Source organism: Cornus florida, unplaced genomic scaffold (genome assembly GCF_030987335.1).
Source record: "Cornus florida cultivar Cherokee Brave unplaced genomic scaffold, ASM3098733v1 CherokeeBrave_3.0.0_Hap2_Chr02, whole genome shotgun sequence".
Taxonomy (NCBI): Eukaryota; Viridiplantae; Streptophyta; class Magnoliopsida; order Cornales; family Cornaceae; genus Cornus; species Cornus florida.
In genome coordinates this window covers 68715801-68741845 of record NW_026775572.1, presented here as the reverse complement: position 1 = coordinate 68741845, position 26045 = coordinate 68715801, and the positions used below count along the sequence as shown (strand labels likewise).

At 36.0% G+C, this 26045-nt stretch overlaps 1 long non-coding RNA gene and 1 pseudogene across 2 annotated transcripts in view; one reads left to right on the top strand and one right to left on the bottom strand.

Annotated features, from left to right (window-relative positions):
• LOC132295255 (uncharacterized) overlaps positions 1-26045 on the top strand; it is a 41020-nt gene that overhangs the window by 11135 nt on the left and 3840 nt on the right. Inside the window, exons 5-10 of one of the 2 annotated variants that reach the window (XR_009478396.1) lie at positions 3512-3568; positions 8312-8368; positions 14517-14583; positions 21123-21239; positions 23846-23958; positions 24220-24401. This is a non-coding gene — a long non-coding RNA (uncharacterized LOC132295255). The remainder of the gene's footprint in view (positions 1-3511; positions 3569-8311; positions 8369-14516; positions 14584-21122; positions 21240-23845; positions 23959-24219; positions 24402-26045) is intronic. The other variant, XR_009478397.1, reaches the window with a different exon arrangement.
• LOC132298034 (small nucleolar RNA R71) lies at positions 9288-9385 on the bottom strand (annotated as a pseudogene).

Below are 26045 nucleotides of genomic sequence, written 5' to 3'. Positions count from 1 at the left end.
ACTCTCCCTCTCTTTCCCTCTCTCAAACTACTTCGCTAAAACCCTAATCTGTTAATACCAGAAGTTTTGACTTTAATATATGTTTCATGGTTTAATGTGTAATCCTTATGTATACTTATCAATTGTTTTTATCTAAAGTACACCAAATTATTTAAAATCTTATTGACATAGTTTGATAGATGACTTGTTGATTGCAGGATAGATTGTTATTGCTTATTTCTTGTCTTCTTTTTCTTTTGGCGGAAAACAAATACCTATGTATTATTACATTTATAGTTCTTCTTTGTATTTATCATCCAGAACTTTGTTTGTATCTTGTAATATTATTTTATTTAAGAATTTTAGCTTCTTTTTTTTTTTTTTTTTTTTACTAAATCCCCTTCTGATTCACTCCTTGGACAAAAAGAGAAACCAAAGTAGCCTAAGAGAGGGGGATAGAGAGTTAGATTTGGATCATATTGGGTTTAATCTGGATAATCTCTCAAATCTTTTAATTTTTATTATTTTATATTATAGGGACATGCGTTCCATTAATTTTGTGCTATATCAGGGGTAAGCATGAATTTTCTATTCACTGGTGAGTAGACAAGTATTGTCCTTGAAAATATAGGAATTTATACCAGCTATAATAAATAGTATGAGGGCTTCTTGTGCTTTATCTTTTTTTGTCTTAAAATCTTAGTGAATGGTTGTATATGCTTAGACTGATTTCTTCTTTTATCTCATTGAATGGTCATACATGCTTAGATTGATTTATTCATTCTTAGATAATAGTGTGAATATATTGATTTATTTCTAAACAGAATTTGACTATGTTGATGAAGTGGGTTTTTTTTTTCCTTCTCTTTTTCAACTATTATTTATTCCATTCTCTTAATGTTGCGTTTGGTATGCAGGAATGAAATGGAAGTGAGAATGAGAATGGAATGGTCATTCACATTCTATTGTTTGGATACAAATATGAAACGTATAGGAATTGAATGATAGTAATTATTCTAGTGTTTGGTTGGATTAATTTAAAATTTAAAATGGAATGAATTTCAAATTGAATTCTCCAAAATACCCCCTCTTAGTGACAAATAAACTAAATTAACAAAACAACATTTTTCTATAATTTTTTTTTATAAGAAATGATGGCAATGATGGTGGTGGAGGTGAAAAGTGGTAGTGTTGTAGGTGGTGGTGTTTGAAAGTAACGGTGGTAGCAGTGGTGGAGAGCGGCAGTGATGGTAGCGGAAGGCAACAGTGGTGTTAGTGGAAAGTGGTGGAAGTAATGGTGGTAGAGTTAGAAGGCATTGGTGTTCTAGGTGATGATGGTAGAAGGCAATGACGGTCGCAGTAGTGGTGATGGTGGAAGGCGGTAGTGGTGGAGGTGGTGCCGACAGTGATAGTTGTGGCAGTGACGGTGGTTGTTGTGGTGGAAGGCGACAGTGATGGCTGTGGCAGTGACGGTGGTTGTTATGGTGGAAGGCAACAGTGGCGGAGATGGCAGTAACGGTGGTAGCTGCGGTAGAAGGTGGTAGTAGTGTAGGTGGTGGTGGTGGAAGTGGTTGTTGTGGTGGAAGTATAGGCGGTGGTGGAAGTATTGGCGGTGGTGGCAACAATGATGGTGGTGGAAGGCAATGGAGGTGGTGGTGGTGGAAGGTGGTAGTGGTGGCGAGGACGGTGGCGAAAGGCGGTGGTGGAAAGCAATGGAGGCGACGGCGGTGTGGTGGTTGTAGGCGGCAAAAATGATGGTGATGGTAGTCGCGATGGTGGAAGGCAATGGAGGTGGCTGATAAGTGCTGGAATATGCATATTTCAGCCCCTAATCTTGGGTATATTAGACCTTTCATCTATCCTTACTTTCCCGTTCTAGTCTTAATTTGTTTTATTGTCAATTTTAGGTCAATAAGGTTCAAACGGGCTAAATTCAATTCATTAAAGTCTTTTTGGAGTCAAGCAAATGTAGCGAGAAAAAGTTCCAGAAATTGCCAAAAATGAAGCCACGATCGATCTTGCAAGCTCCACGATTGGTCCTACCTTTCCACGATCGATCCTGAAGAGGATAACCCAGTCAGCAAAGATCAAGCCTACGATCGATCCTGCTAAGTCTACAATCGATCTTGCCAAGTCTGTGATCGATCTTGCTAAGTCTGCGATCGATCCTGATGAAGATAAGATCAAACTCAACCGCCATGGATTACGATCGATCCTGTCCAAATTACGATCTATCGTGGCTTCCTGCGATCAATCACAACTTAAGTTGAGCAGTTTTAATTGCTTGTTTCAGGCTCGAATTTCAAAAACCAAAGGGCTGCGGGATTGCATCATTTGATGGTATAGGTCTGACATGTTTTAACCTCTAAGGGACACCTATAAATAGAGGATTGAACTATCTTTTCAAGGGTTGGCACTTGTTGGTAAGTTAGAGCAAGCCTAAGCAATTGTTAGACATTTTAGAGAAGAAAAGAATAACTTGCAGATCTACTCTCTCTCTAGGGTTTCAACCAAGGAAGAAGAAGAAGACGAAGAGATGAACCCAAGCTTGGAGATTGATCTTGAAGACACCTTGATGACATCTACCTTCTCCATGAGTGGCTAGTCCTTCACTTAGGGCTTGGATGAGCCCTAAGCTTGTGTAATTAAACTCTTGTTCTTCAATTTTTGGGGATTTATATGTTGTAATTTGTGTTATGATCTTGCATAATCAAACTTGGTTGTACCAAGGTTTTTATTGATAATTCTTCCTATTGATTCTCTATGTTGGTTGCATATTGGCTTATGTGTAATTAATTGAGGTTATGCTCTACACTAAATGCTTTTTGTAATTGTGTTTAGTGATGGCCATGCATGGGTCTTAATTGGTACAATTGTTAATTAGCTTGATGGATTATGCTTAGTCTTGATGAGTTGCACTACACCATTAGGTTAATTGTAGTTAGGTAGACAATTCATGCTTGAATTTGATAGTCCATGCTTATTATTGCAATTTGTATTATCTTTTTGATTGATATGTGCTTGTAGCCACATTTTGATTACAATATGGTTTTTCCCCATTAGTTGAAGACAAGTGGTTTAATGCATGAGCTTAGTGGTGACTCCTACGTCCTAAGACTCTCTTCCTATCACTTAAACCCTATTTACTTTAGTTTTATTTCCATTGCATGTTTCATTTAATTGAACATTAGATTAATCAACTAAATAAACTTCCTTTCAATCTCATGTTCACTAAGTCAAGTTAAATTCCAATCACGTGTTTAATCCCTATGGACGATCCCTTTTCACTTCATACTTGCGTGTAAGTGTTTTGTGGCTTTTATAAATATAAATGTTGATGCCCACTTAGCACATTTTCATATAAAAAATTTAACACATTTTGTAGTACACACTAAAGTCAAATAAAGTTTTTGGCGTCGTTGTCGAGGATTAACGGTTTTAATTGGAATCAAATTAGACATTAGTGCTCATTTGATTGCAAGTAGGATTAATTTCCTATTATTTTCTTACTTTTTGTTCTATATTCAATTAGGTACTTGACTACAAGAGATGCAAGCTTTGGATCACAACATTGTTGCTTGGGACCGTTGTGAGCGTTTCTTGAACTCTTGCACCATAATTATACATTGCTATATATGCTTGCGAGATAGCCTTTGTCGAGGCTGTCACATTGTTTATATTCTTGTCTAAACATAGGTCCTTATTGAGGCCATTACTTTATTGCTCAAGTATAGGCCTTTGTCGTGGTCATTACTTTATTGCATTTTGATATTGAGGAGAACGGGATCATCGTATGTGGATGGAGTTGTTGTGAATTGTTGTGAAGGTCTCTTCATACTCCTTTCGTCCCTCTAGACCAAGAACTTGAATCTTCCCTTCGACGGTTAAAAGGTAGTACTAGAATAAATCTTCCTATTCTTGACCACCCAATCAATTCAATGGAAGAATAAAACCCTCTTCTTGGTTTTGTTGAGCCTCAATTGGTGCCACCACTTCTAGGAATGCCACAACCCAATGTAGTACCACCACCTCTAGGAGCCCCACGGCCCAATGTAGTTCCACAACCTAATATGGTGCAACAAACCAATTTAGTGCAACTCCCTCCCGGAGTTCATTTAGCGTACCTATTTCCCAATCCTCAAATGATCCTTCGAGATCATTACATTCCAAATGTCTGCAATGCACCGACTTGTTATCGGTTACCAGACTTTAGGGCTCACGATTATGAAATAAAGCCGGGAACCATCCAAATGTGCCCCCTACTTAATGGGATGAGCCACAAAGAACCATACAAGCACTTGGATGAGTTCTTAGAAGTTTATTCAACATTGAAAATCACGGATGTTCTAGAGGAAGTTCTAAAAATGAAGCTCTTCCCTTTCTCTTTTTAAGATAAGGCGAAATATTGGTTTAACAACTTGGGGGCAAATACAATCACTTCTTGGGCTCAAATATAACAAGAGTTCCTTAAAAAGTATTACCCCACAAGTAAGACCAATGCAATGCGAACTTTCATTCATGAATTTTCCCAAGGTGATGGAGAGCCTTTGCATGAAGCATGGGAGCGTTTGAATTATTTGCATTTTATTATTTTCAGTATTTATTTTAATTATTTTCAGTAAAACGTAAAAAGATTATAATCGGAATTTTATTATTTATTTTATTATTTTCAGTATTTATTTTAATTATGTTGGAGGTGCTTACGTGGCTAGGTGTTGATGGGTTTAATTACAATAATTGATTATTGATTTGCATTTATTTATTTGTGATTTGAATTAAATGGATGTAATTGTTTTATATGAATTATTTGAATAAGTTAAATTGTGAATTTGTATTTGTTCTATTTAATTTCCACTATGGTAGGATTAGGTTAGGGTTTTAGTGTTATTATCACCTTCAATTATGCAGCCGACGTTAGTATAATATAGGTTGGTCTATGGGCCGGATAAATCATTTAGGGTTTAATAGAACCTAGAATTGGTGGTCTATAAATATACCAGTGATGTTCTTCCTAGGGTTAAGGGTTGTATTCACGATATAGAAAAGGCAGAAGTAATTTGGGAGAAGTCTGGGAAGTAACAGAGAGGGAAGAAACAGAGGGTTGGCCGGAGACTTTAGGACGACGTCGGTGTAAGGCAAGTTCTAATCCTAACTCTATCCCATTGATTCGTGTTCTTTGCATGTCTAACACAACTCCAGGGAACTGTTAAGGATTAAAATTAAACTGGATTTCTTGTACCTCTGTTGTTTTAAAACTGATTGTAATTGTTATATGTGTACTGGTTGTTTTAATTGTCTTCCTTGTGTAACTTCTGTTTAATTCGTGTAATCTGATGAGTAAGGATTCTAATTAGTTCTATAACATGTTGGGAAACATTAGAATTAATTTAGGTTGCAAGTTTGATTTGCTGCAACAGTCGATGCTCAAGAATGCTTAAACTGCTCGTATTAAATTCTTGTTGCAAAATCCATGTATTAAATTGAGTTTGGTAATTGAACAACGAATTCAATAGATTTTGGAACATGTGGAAACTTAGTTTAAACATCTAAGAACCTTAGGATTGGAAGACAGTTCCTCAGAAGTTTACCGGACGTAGAGACGATGAACACACGGGAAGAGAAACGACTCAAAGTTTAAAGAGCAGGCTCTTAAAATCAAAGAGCCGGCTCTTAGGGGACTTGGAGCCGGCTCCAAGACTAGGAGAGCCGGCTCCTAGCAAAAGAGAGCAGGCTCTTCTTTTAGAAGGGCAGGCTCCTTCACGGTTTTTCCAGTTTTTGATGTTTCGGCGACCGTTTGGGCTACGAGGGTTGGATTTTGGAAATTTCAGATCCTGTTAGAAGGTATAATTGGGGTTTTCAGTATGTTCTAAGGCCATATTAAAGTTCTAAGGGTTGGTTAACTGGATTAAAACACTGGTGTTTATAGTAAAACAATGCATAAATTGTTTGAGGCAAATCTGGTTACCGTTTTTGGAAATGTAGAGGTTTAATTGCCTTTAATCTAATCTAACAGATTACTAAGGATGGTTACACCATTTTAAACATGGAATTGTGGTAGGAACAAGTATGCCTAAGCTTTAATTACTGCTAGCTATGGATTAACTGTTATATAAAACTTAACTCGTTTCAGTTTTGAGCATAAGGACATGTTAAGTCGATTGTTGTTTTGATGTCGTATTAAATTCCTACTGTTATAACAATCTGATGGGATGCTATTGGGTGTAAATTAGACTCCTATGATTAGTTTTAAAAACCAATAGAGTGATAGGAATGATCCGTTGAAGGAGTAGAGAAGCTGAAACAGAGCAGAACGGAGAGAAGGCTCACAGGGGGAAGGAGAGCCGGCTCTGGAATGCCAAGAGCCGGCTCCCACCTGATTAGAGCCGGCTCCAAGGTTGTATAGAGCCGGCTCTAGGCTGTTTTGGAGCCTGCTCTACTTTGCCAAGAGCAGGCTCTTTCCAATTTGATGGAATTTGACACGTACTGTAATGTTTTTAGCTACTGTTTTGGCACTTGGGGTTCTTGAACAGATTTAGAATTTTAATGGGGTTTTCATTAATTAGTTTAACCTGTAATCAAGGTCTTTAATTTCATAAAATACCCTTTTTGTGTTAATGGAATTAATAGTGCGCTATTTAACAACTATGCGTACGATTAACGACTGGAAGACAATTAATTGTCTAGTTAAATTTGACAATTTAAGATGCTATAACATGATTCTAAATTAGGTTTTAGATGCACGGTGGAGTCTTTTAATTAACAAATTGGACTTGGGGCATAGGGTATGGCTCCGTGTTAAAGGATGAAACAGAATACGAGTATAACACTTAGTACGCTGTTACCGGATGGAAAGAACTAAATTGCTTAAATTAATTTAGCAATTGTTTGGATTATAACATGATTATAAAACTGGTTTAAATGCATGATAGAGTTGCTGATTTATTAAAACTGATCTAGGCATGCTCTGGATGCTGGTTGTTGAATTATTACACCGTTTCTTGCAAATACATGGTTTAGATCTTGGATTTAAATTGCTGAAATTTTAATTACTTTTCTGCAATGGTACGAATATTTGGTTTAGGACTGTAAATTACTTGCTTATTATTTATATATTGTAATTTACACGGATATGGAGGATTGTATGCACCGGTATGGGACGGTGACATACTAGGTATGATTTAGCTCAAAACGCTAATTCCTACCTTATGGATTTTAATTGCTGAATGGTTTTACCTGTTCTATCAATTATATGGATTTTGTGGATTGTATGCACCGGTATGGGACGGTGGCATACTAGGGACCGACTGATTCAAAATACTCAGTCCTATATATTTTGGAATAAGGGTGTGAATTATAAAAACATAATTCTCCTTATATTTAAGTCTGTGCGGTTGAATAAACTGAACGACTTATGGGATCTCTTGTATAAGTCTATGCAGCTGAATAAGCTGAACGATTTATTGGATTTCCTGTGGATGGATATGTATGGATTTTAAATATATTTTTATGGTACCACGAGATGAGCTTGAGTCTCAGGCTCGTTGGTTAGGGTGCGTATATGCAGTAGTATGCGTAGCTGGATATGAGAGGTTGAGGTATACCCTGTTAGGTCTAGGTACTCATGCCACCTATGGGTGCGTTTTCGCATGTTGCCTTCTATTCAGGTTGAGGCCTTCTCCATAGTCCAGTGAGAGTCCTGTAGTGTGAATATACATATCTACGGACTATTTAGTTATTGTTGAGTTGGGTAGAATGTATATGCGTATCGAGTCTCTGCTTGGATTGTAGTATGTTAGAACTTGTTCGTGGGTTTGACCCACCTTTATTTTTCAGGTACTTGTCAGTTCCAGACTTAGACTTGATCGTGCTGAGCAGAGACTACTACTCACTCTTCCGTTGACGTAGGACTTTCCTCCATGGTTTACTCTGGATGTTCTTTAAGTAGCTTCCATTACCAGTTTGGATTATTATTAGGGGTCCATTAGAGATGGATTCCCGAGTTGTATTAGAATTGGAGAAGTTGGGTGTATCAGACTAAATATTTATTTATAAAATTTTATTCTGAGGTTTCCAGTTTTGGTTTATCATTCTAGTTTCTTTTCAGCAATTTATTTATTCCTGCTTTCTTAATTATATTTTGTGTTCGTTTATTGCTAATTGATTTAATATCCTCGGGTAATTGGGCGTGGGCCTGGCCAACCCGCATCCGAAAATTCGGGGTTATCACAATTAACGGTTTTAATTGGAATCAAATTAGACATTAGTGCTCATTTGATTGCAAGTAGGATTAATTTCCTATTATTTTCTTACTTTTTGTTCTATATTCAATTAGGTACTTGACTACAAGAGATGCAAGCTTTGGATCACAACATTGTTGCTTGGGACCGTTGTGAGCGTTTCTTGAACTCTTGCACCATAATTATACATTGCTATATATGCTTGCGAGATAGCCTTTGTCGAGGCTGTCACATTGTTTATATTCTTGTCTAAACATAGGTCCTTATTGAGGCCATTACTTTATTGCTCAATTATAGGCCTTTGTCGTGGTCATTACTTTATTGCATTTTGATATTGAAGAGAACGGGATCATCGTATGTGGATGGAGTTGTTGTGAATTGTTGTGAAGGTCTCTTCATACTCCTTTCGTCCCTCTAGACCAAGAACTTGAATCTTCCCTTCGACGGTTAAAAGGTAGTACTAGAATAAATCTTCCTATTCTTGACCACCCAATCAATTCAATGGAAGAATAAAAACCTCTTCTTGGTTTTGTTGAGCCTCAATTGGTGCCACCACTTCTAGGAATGCCACAACCCAATGTAGTACCACCACCTCTAGGAGCCCCACGGCCCAATGTAGTTCCACAACCTAATATGGTGCAACAACCCAATTTAGTGCAACTCCCTCTCGGAGTTCATTTAGCGTACCTATTTCCCAATCCTCAAATGATCCTTCGAGATCATTACATTCCAAATGTCTGCAATGCACCGACTTGTTATCGGTTACCAGACTTTAGGGCTCACGATTATGAAATAAAGCCGGGAACCATCCAAATGTGCCCCCTACTTAATGGGATGAGCCACAAAGAACCATACAAGCACTTGGATGAGTTCTTAGAAGTTTATTCAACATTGAAAATCACGGATGTTCCAGAGGAAGTTCTAAAAATGAAGCTCTTCCCTTTCTCTTTTTAAGATAAGGCGAAATATTGGTTTAACAACTTGGGGGCAAATACAATCACTTCTTGGGCTCAAATATAACAAGAGTTCCTTAAAAAGTATTACCCCACAAGTAAGACCAATGCAATGCGAACTTTTATTCATGAATTTTCCCAAGGTGATGGAGAGCCTTTGCATGAAGCATGAGAGCGTTTGAATGATTTGCTACGAAAGTGTCCACATCATGACCTTTCTAAGTGGCAACTCGTTCAATGCTTCTTTGAAAGCTTATCCGACACTCACAAAAGTATCGTCGATGCTTCATGTGGAGGCACATACTTGCAAAAGCATGAAGACGACATTTGGACTCTTCTTGAAAATATGAGTGAAAATTCAATGCATTGATCTTCATCTTCTCGATTAGGTCGTAATTCAAATGTGGGAGGGAAGAAAAGCTCCAATCTATGTCCATGGAAATTACCGCTGAGGTCAAAACTCTTACTCAAAGGTTTCATCAATTTATTTTGAGTCAAAACCCAGCAAATTAATCATCCTCTTCTTCCCATCCTCAAAATGAGATGTGCATGACTTGTTCTAGCTATATTAACAATATTTCCAATTGTCCTCTTGGACAAGTTTTACCAAGTGAGTCATAAGAGCAAGTCAATGCCGCTTTCACTTGTCCGAGGAGCAATCCTTATTCAAATACATAGAATCAGGGATGGAGAGATCATCTAAACTTTTCTTAGAGAAATCAAGGAACGGGTGCAAACCCTCGTCATCTTCAAAGTTCCCAAGGAAAGTATGTTCCTCCTCATCTCCAAAATTCAAATTCTCAAGCATATCATCCTCTATCTTATCATCCTCACAATGTGAATCACTCTTCTAACCATCAAGCTTCGAATTCTCAATCTTACTATCATCCACCTCAAGCACCTCCTAGGAATTCTGCCATTGAGGACAAGGTTCTGGCAGCCTTGGGTAATCTAGAAGCAAACACTTAATTGCTACACTCTCATTCCCAATCCATTGCAAAGCTTTGAATCCCAAATTGGGCAAATTGCTAATTTAATGAATGCAAGGGAGAAGGAAAAGTTGCCTAGTCTACCTGAGCCCAATCCTAAGGCATACTACATGGTGGAATCAAATCCTACATCAGGATTTTTCGGGCATGAGCAAGTATAAGCCATCACCACTTTGAGAAGTGGTGAGAAAGTTAATAACAAGGTAGAGAGGCCTAGTGAAGTTACTGACCCGATGCAACCAAATGGTTATCCGCTTCCTAGTCCAAATTCTATTCCTACTTCACCAGAAGCAAGTGGTCACATTAAGGACCTTCCATCATCATAATCATCTTCCTTCCATGCAGAGAAACCTTATGAGCCAAAAACTCCATTTCCTCAAGCTTTGAGAGACTATTCTCCATTTGCAAGACAAGAAGGAAAGATCCATGATATGATGAAAGTTTTCAAGCAAGTAAAATCCTACCTCTTTCTTCTTGATGCCATTCGTCAAATTCCACCGTATGCCAAGTTCTCAAAAGACTTGTACACAAAAGAGGAAGAGTAAATGTCAAGCCCCTAAGAAAGTGCTTCTTACGAAGCAAGTGAGTTCAATCATTAAGTATAACACCCCACCTAAGTTCAAAGACCCCGGTGCTCCAACCCTCTCTTGCATCATTGGGAACCATGAGGTTCATCGGGCTCTTTTAGACTTAGGGTTGAGTGTTAATCTCATTCTTTATTCCGTGTATTGTCAATTAGGTTTGGGTGACCTAAAGCCAACTTCGGTAGTCCTCCAACTAGTTGATAGATCCACAAAACAACTGAGGGGAATTGTTGAGGACATCCTCATCAAAGTCAACAAATTCTATTTCTCGGTTGATTTTGTAGTGCTTGATACCGAGCTGGTTCCCAACCCTACCAATCATATTCCCATCATCCTCGGAAGACCATTTCTTGTCACCGCCAATGCTATAATTAATTATATATCGGGCATCATGGACATATCATTTGGCAACATGATGGTCAAGCTCAATGTTTTCAACGCAAGCCAACATCCCATCGTTGAATGCGAGAGTTTTTTAGTGAATGTTTTAGATGAACTTGTGGAAGAGTCCCTTCCTTCTATTCTATCAAAGGACCCTCTCGAGGTGTGCCTCACTCACTTCAATATGGATGCATTCTACATCGAAGGCTCCATATGTGAAGTGAATGGTTTAATGGACACCGTGGCCACATTGGACTACCCGCTTTGGAAAACTTCAGAAGAACATTTTCCTCCACTCTCAAGTACTTCACCAGTTCCATCATTCATTTCTCTACCTACTCTCGAGCTTAAGCCATTCCCATTTGATCTCAAGTATGCCTTTTTAGGCCTGAAGGAAACTCTCTTGTCATCATTGCTTCAAATCTTGAAGATGACCAAGAGAAGGATCTTTTGGAAGTGCTAAAAGAGAACAAAGAAGCCATTGGAAGGAGTGTTGCCGACTTGAAGGGCATTGATCCTTCCGTGTGTATGCATCGCATTCATATGGAAGAAGATGAAAAGCCTTTTAGGGCCACTCAAAAGAGGTTGAAGCTTAACATGAAAGAGGTGGTCAAAAAGGAAGTGGTCAAGCTATTGGATGCCGGGATCAAATATTTTATCTCCGATAGTAAATGGGTTAGTCCAACACAAGTAGTTCCCAAGAATTCGTGAATTACGGTCGTTGAGAGTACCAAGGGTGAGCCAATTTCTAAACGCACCACCACTTCATGGCGTGGGTGCATTGATTACCGTAAGCTCAACTCCGCCACTAAAAAGGACCATTTTCCTTTCCCCTTCATTGATCAAATCTTAAGAAGATTGGCTGGGCAAAGTTACTACTGTTTCCTAGATGGTTACTCAGGTTAAAATCAAGTAGCCCTAGACCCGCTCGATCAAGAGAAAACTACATTCACTTGTCATTTCGATACATTTGCTGACTAACGGATGCCGTTTGGTTTGTGCAATTCCCTTGCCACATGTCAAAGGTGTATGATGTCGATTTTTTCGGAAAAATATCTAGAAGTCTTCATGGATGACTTCTCGGTCTTTGGGTTTACGTTTGATTCATGCCTCAAAAACCTGTAATACCCCTAATTTTAAAAGGATAGTCTCGAGATTTATTTATTTATTTTATTACATTTTATTTAATTATGTGGCTATTTGTTTATGTGCTTTTAATTAAATTATTTGTTTAAATTAAGTGTGTGCTTAAATGGTATATTTTAATTATATTGTTTTGTGTGATCTTATTTGCTTAAAAGATGCGTAGTTATTTGTATTTTAATTTTTAGGATTAAATGTTTATTTATTTTATTTTTTAAAAAGTTGGATTTGGATAGTAGCAATGGACCAACCAATTGGGTCACATGGACTACTTGGATAGGAGTCTTGATGGGTACGGATATTTACCCATGGATAGTTGTGTGTGTGTGTGTGTTTGTGTGTGTGTATATATATATATATATATGTATGGATATATATATATATTTGGATAGTTATTATTATTATTATTATTTGTTTATAGTAATAGTAATAATATTAGGATGGTTAGTATTATATATACAGTTATATGTATTATATTATATATATATATATATGTATATTTTTCTATTTTTCCTTTTATTTTATTTTTCCTTAAGGTAACAAAGTTGGGAAGGGATTAGGATTATATATATATATATATATATAGTAGGTCTGTGAAAAGGGTTACAAAACCTTTATCACGCAGACAAAGAGAGTGGCAGAGAAGAGAGAATGCAAAGAGAGAAAATAGAGGGTTTTTGGCCAAGGAGAAGGCCGAACCAAGGAAGGAAGGAGTAGGGTTGTTCGTGGGTTAGAACCAAGCAGTAGAGAGCTTCGAAAGCAACCCAAGAGTCGCCGGAAAAGCAAGGAAGAAGAAGGTCAAGGTTTTCAATCTGAAACCTTAAGGCAAGTTCTTCTTCTTTCTATTTCCCTTAGATCACGTGTTCTATGCATGCCCAGGACGATTCTAGGATCATCAAACAATAAAACGACCATATATGCATGCTTAAAAGGATTAATTACAATGTTCTATTATATGTGTATATGATTGTTTGATTTTGATCTATGATGCATGAAAACCTGTTTTAATTGGTTTAATTTATGCTTAAAGGATTAAAATAAATATTTAGGATCGTTTGAGACTTAGTACAGATAATTAGGACCCTTAATGGAGGAGATCGGAGCAGACAGAGGTCGCTAGAGACGAAGAAGACGATCTACAGCAGGAAAGAGCCGACTCAGTCCCAACTGAGTCGACTCAGTTGTTAATCGAGCCGACTCGGTTGAGAACGAGTCAACTGGATTGATGAACCAAGCTGACTTGGTTGAGAATGAGCCGATTCGGTTGGCAATTGAGCTGACTCCTTCTGTGAAAGAGTCAACTCGGTTGGGCTGCGACGTGGGAGTTATGTTTTATTGCCTAGAATTGTTTTAAATCTGTTTTAATTAATTTAAATGGGTTTAATGGACTTGGGAATGTCCCATAATGCATAATATACCTTTATATGCAATAGGATTGGACAGTAGAGGATTTTTAATAAACTTTTACGTGGTTTATTGGATGCTTTGATTTACTTAATTGTTTTAACAAGTTAAATAAAGTGTTTAAATGATTTTAATCATGCTTAGGATGATTAGTATAATTTAACTGAGATGAGGTTAATTACTTGGGATGTAAGTTAACCGCATGCTATTTAAATTGTCATTATTGCTTAAAGTTATTTAAGAAATGTCTGTATGATTTATACCATGCTATTTTTGGATTATTTGATGTATGAATATATATGTTGCATCAATTGTTGGATTGTGGATGTAATACACCATCGTCAGGATTTGGGGACATATAAAGGATGGATTAACTAATAAGTTAAGTTCTACCTATTCATGTCAGGCCACGGAACTAGTTGGATGACATGTCATTGAAAGAATACGGCGGATAGTTTATTTTTATGTTTTGGATAGGATGGATTTATATATCTATAGATATGTGCCATGATATGAGCTTGAGTCTTAGGATCAGTGGTTAGGGAGCGTATATTGACAAGGATGCATAGCTGGATATAATAGATAGTTGTATGCACTGGTAGGTCTAGGTACTCATGCCCACTACTTGTATGTTTTGCATGTTGCCTACTATATAGGTTAAGGCCACCTTATAGTCCAGTGAGAGTCCTTTAGTGTGTACCTATATATATATATATATATATATATATATATATGGACTATATAGTTATTATGGAGTTGACTAGGATGTATACATGTATCAGGTCTCTGTTTGGACTGTAGTAAAGTAGAACTTGTTCGTAGGCCTGAGCCACTATTATTTTTCAGGTGTTCGTCAGTTCCAGACTTAGAGATTGTTCGTGCTGAGCAGAGACGGTCTTCATCACTCTTCTATGTAGGATTTCCTTTATTTTTTGTCTTTGGATTTCTTTACTTCAGTTATTGTATTGGGATTTTATTAGGGGTCCACAAGATAGATTCTCGAATTGTAATCTAGAGAGTTACTGGTATCAGAGGATTTAGATTATTATTGGATGATTAATTCTATTGGATTATTTATTGGAGGATTTTATTATTTAGTTTCTTTTTAGCTTATTTGTTTATTCTTATTTATCTTTTGTATTATATAATTGTTTATTACCTTAATTGTTTGATACTTTTCCTCGGTGTCATGTGCAGACTTGATTAACCCATTTTCCGAAATCGAGGGGTATCACAAAATCTCTCTTTAGTGCTTGAAAGGTGTCGAAAGACAAACCTAGTGCTTAGTTGGGAAAAGAGCCATTTTATGGTTCAAAAGGGGATTGTGCTTGGACATGTCATATCCAAGAAAGGTGTTGAAGTAGATAAGTAAGTTGAGCTTATTTCTGAATTACCTCCACCTTCTACGGTGAGAGAAATCTGCTCATTTCTAGGTCATGCCGGTTTCTATCGCCGTTTTATCAAGGACTTTAGCAAGATAGCTAGACCCTTGTGCAATCTACTTGTGGGTATCTACCCACTAAGGAGGCCACTACCAACAAGGGGGTTTTTACCTACCAGTGAAGCCTCTACCACCAAGGAGGTTCCTAAGTCCAGGGCGATCATTGCGCTAACGAGGTACTCAACTAGTGGTCACCAAGCCATCATCTGTCGTACGTACGTTGGGCACCATGCCCCCATCCACCAAGTATCAAGCCGATCGCTGGACACCGAGCTTTTACCTACTAGACTCCTGGTTGCCACCTCTTTTCCCTTACAGGAAATGCCCATCGACTTCGAATTGTGTAGAATTTTTGATCCATAATCCATTGCAGATTTTCAGTAATCATCCTGAATACAATCCAACATCTTAGACAATTGTAAATTGTTGCAGCACTAAGATACCCAGTTTACCGTCATTAAATGTCTATAGAATGGGTCCTCACCTAACACCCCACATTCATTATACTGGGGGCAGAGTAGTGAATCACATGATATCAATCGTTGATTTACATATGATGACAAGGTTTAGAAGACTGACGCATCAACCTCGGTACATCAAGCCAGCCGAGTTCCTGGTCTCTCTCCCCCAGCTTGTACCTGACCTCTTGGGGTACTTGGTTTTCCGAGACCAGGCAATAGCTTTCCAAAACCAATGCCCGATCATCCAAAACCATAGCCTGGTAGGTCTATAAACACTAGGAGGACTTTAAGTCCAATGAAGTTTCTATAATTAATGAGTTCACCACATCCAAGGTGGTCCTATGCCCAATGAGGTTTTAACCATCGAACACTAAGGATTGTCTTTTCTACCAGGAACCAAGCTCGGTCTCTTGCACATTAAGTCTGGTGGGTTTCTGCCACCATGACCACAATGCAGGGCGAGCATAAAGGATAAGCTCACGAAACTCAAAAATTTTGCTCCCTTATTAAAGGGCAAGCCCATTAAGCTAAAAAAAAAAAAAAAAAGGCATATTCCCTTATTACAGGGCAAACTTATAAATCTTGGGTAAAACTTCCCCTTATTAAAGAAGCGGGCTGGGTGAAACTCATAAAATCTACCCCTTTATTAAAAGGGTGAGCTGAGTGAAACTCGAAAAAATTAAACCCTTTATTAAAAGGGCGGGTTGGGTGAAGCTCAAAATTGTTACTCCCATTATAAAAGGGGCGAGTTGAGTGAAACTCGTAAAACTTATTCCTTTATTAAAGGGACGAGTTGAGTGAAGCTCGTAAAACATATACATATATATAGTATGTTGATTCCCAAAGGAAACCAACTATCACCGTCTATTCGGTGTTGTTGAGTGTGAGATTTGAACCCACGTCTTTTAAACGGTTGTTCGCTACGGGAATACTAGCCGAGGGAGAACTATTCACCTTAGGAAGCATACCCCGAGGTAAAGCTGAGGTAAAACTATAACCTCGGGAACATTACCTTGAGGTAAAAAAAAATAAAAAAAATTTATTGTTCATCTCGAGAATAGTACCTGAGGTAGAATTGATCACCACAGACGTATTATTTCCAAAGAGAATAAAGCGATCATGTGGTGGTATTTGTATGTCGCCTTGGGGAATTTGTAACCCAGGCAAAAAAAAAAAAAAAAAAAAAAAAAAAAAAAATTGGATTCCAAAGAGAATAAAGTGATCATGTGGTGGTATTTGTATGTTGCCTTAGGGAATTTGTAACCCAAGCAAAAAAAAAAAAAAAAGCAGATTCTAAAGAGAATCAAGCAATCACGTGGCGTTGGGATTTAAATTCACGCCCCTTTCATGTGAAAACTTTTGAATACCTTGGGAATAGTAACCTAAGGTAAAAAGTAAAAAATAAAAATCACATATTTTCACCTCAGGAATAAAAAAATTAAGGTAAAAAAAAAAAAAGAAAAAAAGAAAAAAAAGAAGAAGAATCGACCTAGTATTGACCTTGGGATATGTAACGAAAATTATAATGGTTGGAGATGCTCTGATGTGTCATAATAGATTAACACAAAAAATTTAAATTATTTATTTTTAGCTTTAGTGGTTGTTTTATACCTTTTTTTGTAAAAATATATCCCTCAATAACAACCAACTAGTGTCATACCTGAATCCCACATAATTTTTACAAACCTACTTAATATATGGTTGATTCGTTAATGAAATGAGAAAGATGGAGGAAAAATGAAATATGTTGATGTGGCTATGTAAAAATGTTATGTAAAATATACAATACTTTTACACATTGGTGACGTGGCAGTATATCTTGATAGACTGCTGGAAATAAAAAAAAAAAATTACACATCATACGTAGTAGTGTATATTTTACACAAAAGAATATTTTAAGAGACCGGAGATGCTCTTAGGGTTTGGATTCTATAATCATAAGTTTTGCTATTTTTTCTCTCTTTCCTGTATTAAGATTTTTTCTATATTAAAAAAAATTACTTTTAAAATATACAAAACAGCCAAATAAATTGACAACTAAGTAACCACCTAATTCAAAATAAAATCTAAAACTAAAATTCAGTACTGATTTTTCATAAATTAATGACCTTAAATCAGTACTAAGATCTCGTGAGATGATTTTTAGTGAACTTAATTACTTCTATTGTGTTGGATATAATAATTAATATTAAATCTTAAAATATTATAATTAATATTACATGTAAGTGAAATTATACTCCATCATCATCTCTCTTTCTCTTCTCCTTTTTTGGTCTCGCAAATTTTAAAATATTTTATGACAACTAAAAATACATCCTTGAAATTAAATCTTAAAAACAGCTTTTGCCAATCAAATTATACACATATATCACACGTCCTCAGTAAGATAGGGTGCATGGTTTGACGTATCCAATAGCTATTTTAAATTTTCGCGCTACCAATACCCTAAGGCTTCGTTTGGATACGGAGGAGAGAAAAGAAAAGAAAGGATTAGAAGAGAAAAGAAAAGAAAGGAAATGATAGTTATAATGTTTGGATAGATAGGAGAGAAAAGAAAGGAAAACATAATATGCTTGTTTGGATAAAACAGAGTAGAGAAAAGAAAGGAAAGAATAATAATGAAATTACTGTATTACCCTTTTATATATTTTGATAAATAATCATTCATAACTTGATAGCATACTGATTTTTTTTTCTCTCCCTCAGTTTCATTGGAAACTAAAATTAATAATAACTAGAAAAACAAGATAACTTGATAGCATACTGTTGTTGTTGTTGTTTTTTTTTTTTTTTGATAAGTAACTTGATAATATATGTATAACTTGATAGCATACTTTGAAGATACATAGATAGATATGTATGTAAGATTTTTATACCACATTTTCTCATCTCTTCATAAACTTTAGGGTTTTTTTTTTTTTTTTTTTTGGATAATAAAAATAATACTAAATAATTAATACCAACTAAAAGTTAGTACATTCTTTATTAATAGACAATTTTACTATAAATCAATGTCTACACGTAAGACATGCAATACATTGTTCAATTATGTATCACATACTTCTTAACTTGGATAAAAGAGCGCTACATATATATGGTTCTTCTATACCTGTAACACCACAAATATGTAGCCACACCCCTAATTCCCTGTGTTTAGATCAATATTTGCTTGTCCCTTACATAGGTAAACAAATTTTTTTAAAACAAGGAGTAATATATATAAAAGTAAAAAATCACTTCTCAAACACTTCTCAATTGAAGACAGAATAGCCTAAATTCACAAAAAGTAAAATTATAACAAAATGACTTCACAAATCACTTCTCAATTGAACAAAATATAGCCTCAATTCACATCCAAGCTACATTCACACGCCTAGTATAACATAGTACACTGACTTTAATCCATTATAGTTTTTTGTTTCTACATTCACACGCCTACTCAGGAATTCATCAAGACCTTAAAAAAAAACATATGCCATCTTCAACACACCATACGAAGTTCCATAGAGTTTACATATCAAAAGCTCCATAACAAAAAAATAAAATAAAATAAAATAAAATAGATACAAAAAAATACATAACTAAACTTAGACATAATTCGAAGTTCTACTAATTGTTTTAAAATATTACCAACTTAAAAGACATTATCAAAAGTTAGTATAACCGAAACCATTATCAACGCCAAGAATCATTGGACATCAGTTCCTCCAGGAGTATCTTGCGAAGCACAGGTGGGCAACCAATAAATTGTGTCATTCTCTCAGGATGGTCACGCTTAGTCAGAAAAATAAAGGCCTTAACAGCCGCATGCCCCTCTAATCCAATTTCCGCCAAAATCTTAAAGAGTTCTTCTTCGTATTTTCCCTTTTGGTTCCATCAAAATCACTTGATATGTTTGCATAGCATATATATATACATATAGATATATGGAGAGAGAGAGAGAGAGAGAGAGAGGGAGGGAGTACATATGAGCTCTGCAATCAAAACTGACAAAAATAATGAAACGAAGAAGGATTTGAAGATAATTTGGGTTAGGTTAATACCTTGATGAGAGAAAGCAGGTGAGTTTTTGTTGAAGACGCAAGAGAAGAGATTAATACCTAGGTGAGTTTTTGTTGGAGACGCAAGAGAAGAGATTAATACCTTGATGAGAGAAAGTAGGTGAGTTTTTGTTGGAGACGAAGAGAAGAGGAACAACGCTTTTGCAGAAGCAAGAGAAGAGGACTTGAGAAGCTGCTGCCCTAAATTGTATATAGAAATTGGAAGGTTAATTCTGTCTTTGTCATCCTTTCCCCTCAAATCTTCTCAACTTTGAGAGAGTTTGTTTTTATTGTACTGAAAGGATTGGGAGGGATAACAAATCATTTCTTTTCTTCTCAATTCCCTCCACCCAAACACACTAAACTCTATCCTTTCCGCTCTTTTCTCTCCAAATCTCTCCAATTCCCTCAATCCAAAAAAAGCCAGTCAAGCCCTAATTCCAACCAAACGTCTACTATGTCCGCAATTCACGCTCATTTCTCTCACCACCGCCAACCTACGATCGTCGTCACCTGCGGTTGCTCCCATCATCATTCCACAATCGTTTCAGTTGCTGCCAATACCGTACTCCAACCATGTAAATTGCTGTAAGAACCTAATCTTTTCTATTTCTCAAGTTCTTCCCTCTTTCTCGCGGACAAGGGGTTTTCATCTCAGTATTACAGTTCACAGAAATTCAAAATTGCAATCATTAACCTAATCTTTGAATTTTTTTCTGTGTGACATAAACTAGCACAAAGCATATAAGCAAACCACTGAAAGCATGATTTTGGTCCTATTTTTGATAGAGAGTGGAAGTTTAGGTTGTCTCCTTTTTTTGGGCTTGACCTACTAATAAAATTCTTCTCTCCCTTTTTATTTTATTTTTCCTCTTTAATATATAACATCACTCAAAATATCACAACTAGTAGTTTTTACTTGCAACTCTGTTACCTATTGTAGGAAAGGCCATAGTCAAATAGACTTTAGACTGCATAAATACTCTACATAGTTTAGCTCTAATTGAATTCTGAGTGCAGATTTTAGGATATGGTTGTGGTAAATTGCTGGAGACAACTTTTTTTTTTTCGTACACTGCTGGTATAATATAAAGCATTGCTATATAGTGGGGCCATTGTTTGTTTGAATGGAGTCCTTATACCCTTTCTCAGCGTTAAATTTTTTTGGCAAATTTTAAAGGTGAACAGGTTCTCTGAGTAATGGATGAAAATGGGTTCCAAATTTGCTTCTGGTTTTTGTTCCTCACGTTTTTGAATTAAGTTCTTCTATTAGTTCCTTTTCTTTTTTTTGCTTGTTTGCTCATATACATGCCTTATTCTTTTTTTGCCTTTTTGTTTTTCATGTTTTATTTTATTTTTTTATTTATTTTTATTTTAGCAAAACACATATGGTATAATTATGGAAGTGAAAATATAGGACTATATAACAAAAAACAGAATTACAAGCATGTTTTCCTCTCTTTTTGTGGACTAACTATACTTCGAATATGTTCATTTTTTTTTTGGCTAGCTTTGCCAAGACCGCAAGTATGTTATACACTACATTTAGCTTTAAGAAGCTAAGGGAGGAATAGTTGCATGGCCTGCCAAGTTTGTTAGAAGAACTTAGTCGTACTTGTTTTCAGAGGTAATTGTTTAATATTATATTTGTGAATTTATATGTTTATGAATGATATAAATATAATTTTTACGTGTTTATGCATGTCTTATTTGGAAGCTGCAATTTTCAATGCTGTTAGATTTAGACTACTTAGGCTGGATAGAGTTTAAACTTGCCCCTTCTAATATTTGGTTCAAGCTTGTATGGAGTATCCATGATTATGATCTTGGCTGAAATTCTGATGTTTTGAAATTGATGCTTTATGTTTGTTTGCATTTAGAAAATATGCCTGCTGGTGGAAGAATAGTGTTGTCCTTTTTTTTTGTTTCTGTTGGAATATTGTTTCCTGCTGGTTGTTATTTTCTATAGCCCAGTTTGTCTTTGTCCTTTAAATAGCCCAGTTGCAATCATAGTTTCTGCTGCTTGGTTTTACATTGTTGCCCTCTTAGTTTTTGTTGCCTGCCTCGCTTTGCTCGCCTTCCATTTTCTCTCTCTCCTTCTTCCTTCCCCCTTTTTCACACCTTAGCCTTTTTGCTCTCCTTGATCCTTTAGATGATCATACCTAATAAATTGTATATGGCACTTCTTGTGAATAAGAGATAGGTGGAGGAAAATAATGTGTACATTCAAATTGTACAACATATAGTTGACCCAAATTCTTAAATGGTAGGAGAAATATTTCTAAATGGATGATTAAGCTCAGTCTAGGACTGACTTTAATGGATGATTATGCTCAATATAGGGTCAACATTGTTGACAATGGACTCGCATTTATAAAGGATAGAATATAATGAGAAATTTTATGCTTGATTGGCTACAATGCTTATTTTCCCATTCTTTCAACCCAAAACCTAATATTCTAGTGTACTCTAATTGCAATCCTTTAGAGCGTGAATGTACATGCATAGTAAATAGTGTGTGATGTGAAAAATATCCTCAACGTTACAAGATGTGGAATACCCCTTGTCTCTAGTTGAACACTTCTCTATGCATGTACATTAGCTTAAAGAAGACAAAAAACCTTGTGGCTCCAATTTCAAAAGAATGCTAAAAGATCTTCTTTTTGGTTTTTAGTTTGTCTTCTTTAATGCATATTCTTATCATAAGGCACAAGCGAAAAGACATGAATTTTATTTAAATATTGATGTCTTTTCATTTGATTTTGTTATGCTGTATGCATGCTGCACAAATTCCGTCTCCCCTCATTCCCTTGCCTTTTTTTTCTTTTTTTTTTTGTTTTCATAATTAATTCCCTTGCCTTTATTGTAGTATTGTTTTGTTGAGTGCTTTTATATCAGTTGGTTTGCAATAACTCTTTGACATTTAATTTAGTGGGAATAGGAGTAGAAATTCTGTAAAGTAATTAAAGAAAGATTTGACCACTAAAAATAAACATAAAGCATCACTATCTTATTGCAAACGAACAACCAGCTAAATATAATTGGGCTATATAAAATAACATCTTCCATCTGGTTACACATCTGGTTTAGGTGATATTTACTTTTTTTAATGCTTTAATGTAATTTCTTATACTTAATTTTTTCATGTTATTTTATCCATTTATATCACGTTTGTTAGTATATCTTACTGTTAAAACATATTTTTTGTCTTAGAGCTTACAAGTAGTCCAAAAGTCATCAGCATACAATTGCCAAACAAGCTCATTTAAAGACTAACCATTTCCTAAGTTATAAAAGTTTATTTTCAAGCCAGTGACTAAACTACCTAATCTTTGAAAAATACCGGCTCTCTGCTGTGTTCATTAGTTTAAGCCACTGCATCAATGCATTTTATCCACTTCAATAAAACTTTGTTCGTCCTTTTGTGATTGTTTTCCCGTAAATATGTGATATTAATTGTTTTCTGTCTCCCTCTGTATTAAGGCCAGCAAAAATGGAGTTGAAAGAAGATAAACCATAGAAATAGAGTCCCACTGAGGCTTTATATGTCTTATACGAATATCTGCAAAGAATTTTATATTTAATTCTATTAAAACATCTTTACAAGTCTGTTTGCATAGAAGCTTCTGAATCTTTTATTTTCAACAATACTCTTTAATATGTTTAATTGTTTAGTATTCAAGGCAGTTATAAGAATTTTTTTTATTAATTTTTTTATTAATTTTTTTTAAATTTAATTATTATTATTTTTTTATATATAAAAAAAAACCATGTATACTACTATGAACATCAGGGCAAGCTTTTGACATTTGTTCTTTTGTTTTTTCGGTTGAACTATCAAATATTTCACTTTCTCAATTTTCCATCTTTAACTTAATCCTTGATCTACAGTGCTGTTATTATGGATCTCTCCCTTAAGCATCATCATTTACTCATACTTATGTTATAGGTGCTTTATGTTCAGATTTTAGGATTGTCTTATACTTCTCACCGTCTCAGTACAGATTATGATTCATATTGTTCTTACCAGAGCAAATATATCAGATAACCTAACAGTGTAAGATCACTCATAAACATATTTAGTTTTGCAATGAAACTGAAAATAACTCACGCGGACATACATGCTGTTACCAAACTGTTTGCAGTTATAGTTTTAGTAAATCTGGACTTAATTGACTATGTTATTTGCGTCGGTAACTGTTTATCGTGCTTGTTTTATTTTGTATTTTCCAGCTGAGAGCTTAGAGGAAACTTGCAGTTGTATGATTGTCTCGATGTATCGACAGAAAGGTTTCAGCCTCAACTTACTTTCTAGCATTTGTCAAATATAATGTGATTCTCTTCTGGTCTGTACAAAAAATGTTTACTTTAGTGTTTCATCATTGAACATTCTCATTATATATTATGAATTTTCAGTAAGTAAAGTTAAGAATTATGAATCCTGTAGCAATGTTTTTCATTTTAGTTTATTGATTTGTGCTGTTCTTTAAAACTCTCATTGTTAAGTCCTCTCGATTTCAACTTCAGCAATTTACAGCCTGTTTCTTTCTGAGAACCAAAATTTGAATTGGAAATTGGGTTTACCTGAGCTGCTGGATAAACTTCAGGGACGGCGACCGTGGCCGGAAAAGATGAAGATGCACCTACATCAAGCATGGGTTTTGTATCAATGGGGGATAAATAGAGGGTGAGTCCACCGTGTACTGCAGTTTTGCTTCGGCTTCGGCAAAGAGATTTTTGTGACAGTAGGAGAGGTCTTCAACTAGCTCTTGGCTAACTCGGAGCGTAGGTCAGAAATTGTTTTCCTCAGTTCTTTCCTTATCTCCTCTGCTCTTCCCAAATTTTCTTGAGCCCATTCAAGTTTTTCAGTTAGAGCATCTCCAATGCAAAATGCTATATTTCCATGTCAAATCTATATTTTAAGAGGAGCTACAATGTTAAAATGTTACATTTTTGCAATTCTGCTCCAATGGTGCATTTTATCCACAATGCTATTTTTTGACACAAAAACCATTTCATGTTTTGAGAGCCCATTGGAGTGCCTTATTTTCATTCTAGCAACTTTTGATAATCTCAAAATATGAGAGGTCTTTTGAGAGAGCCCATTGGTGTGCCTATTTTCATCCACTTGCTATATTTTGAGTTTGAGAGGTCATTTGAAAGCTTCTATATTTGAGAATACATTTGAGAATCTCAAAATATGAGAGGTCTTTTGAGAGCCCATTGGAGTGCCTTATTTTTATCCACTTGTTATATTTTGAGTTTGAGAACCCATTCGAGAGGCCATTGAAGATGCTCTTAGTTGTCAATTTGATGCTCAGGGGAGTCATAAATAGTAGAGTTGAATTTCCTTGGTAACTCATGGTGTGGGATAGGCGAGTCGACAGACTTTATGACCTTCTTGGTGTTGCTGGGTTGAGATGGTCTATAATGTTGTTGCTTGTGGCCTGGTTTGGATGATGCTGGTTGGTTAATTGAGGGTTTTGGTTTAGCAGGGAGAGGTGGTAGAGATGGTTTGTTTAGTGATAGAGGAGGTGGTGTAGGAAGAGATTGACCAGAATCGAGAGGGAAAAATGGTGGTTTCAGGTGGTTAGGGGAGGGAAGGAAAGGAGGTTTCCGGTGGTTGGGAGGTTTCATGGTTACTCCTGGAGTTTTTGTTTCATTCAAATACAAATAACATTCCCTTTGTCAACCTCCTTATTAGAAAAAGAGATAATACATCATATAAACTAATGTCCACCTTTTTATGAACCAATATATATATATATATATATATATATATTCTTAACATTCTTATATGAAAATAGAGTTCATGAAGCACGATTTTAAAGAATATTAAAACTAGCATTCTTTTCTTCTGTTGTCTATAAATTGAAAATTGCTCTTAGAAAATTTAATCAACAATTCACTTTTGTTTAAGTTCCTTTATACATTGTTTTCATCTGTGGCTTCTACTTGCCTATTGTTACAAGGGGAGTGGATGGGAAGTGACATGGGTATAAATGAGTGGATATGTAGCACTACCCAACAGTTCGAGCTTTTGGTTAAATGGGCAAGCGCCCATCCATTACAGTTGGTATCAGAGCCAGACCTAGTCCTTGATTCGGTGTCACACCAAGTGTCAGGCCCGGAAGGCGTTCAGGTGAGCCACCCCGGGTAAGCAGGGTGGCCTAACCGCAACGAGGACGTTGCGAGTTTGGGTGGGGGAGAATGTTACAAGAGGAGTCTTGTCCTACATCGGATCTGGATGGGAAGTGACATGGGTATAAATGAGTGGGTATGCAGCATTACCCAACAGTTCGAGCTTTTGGGTAAATGGGCAAGCGCCCACCCGCTACACCTATCCGAATGAAAAGTATATTGATGCATGCCTTCTTTAAGTAGAAACAAACCTTAAAAATGAATTGTTTCTACTTTAAGGAGTTGGCAATTT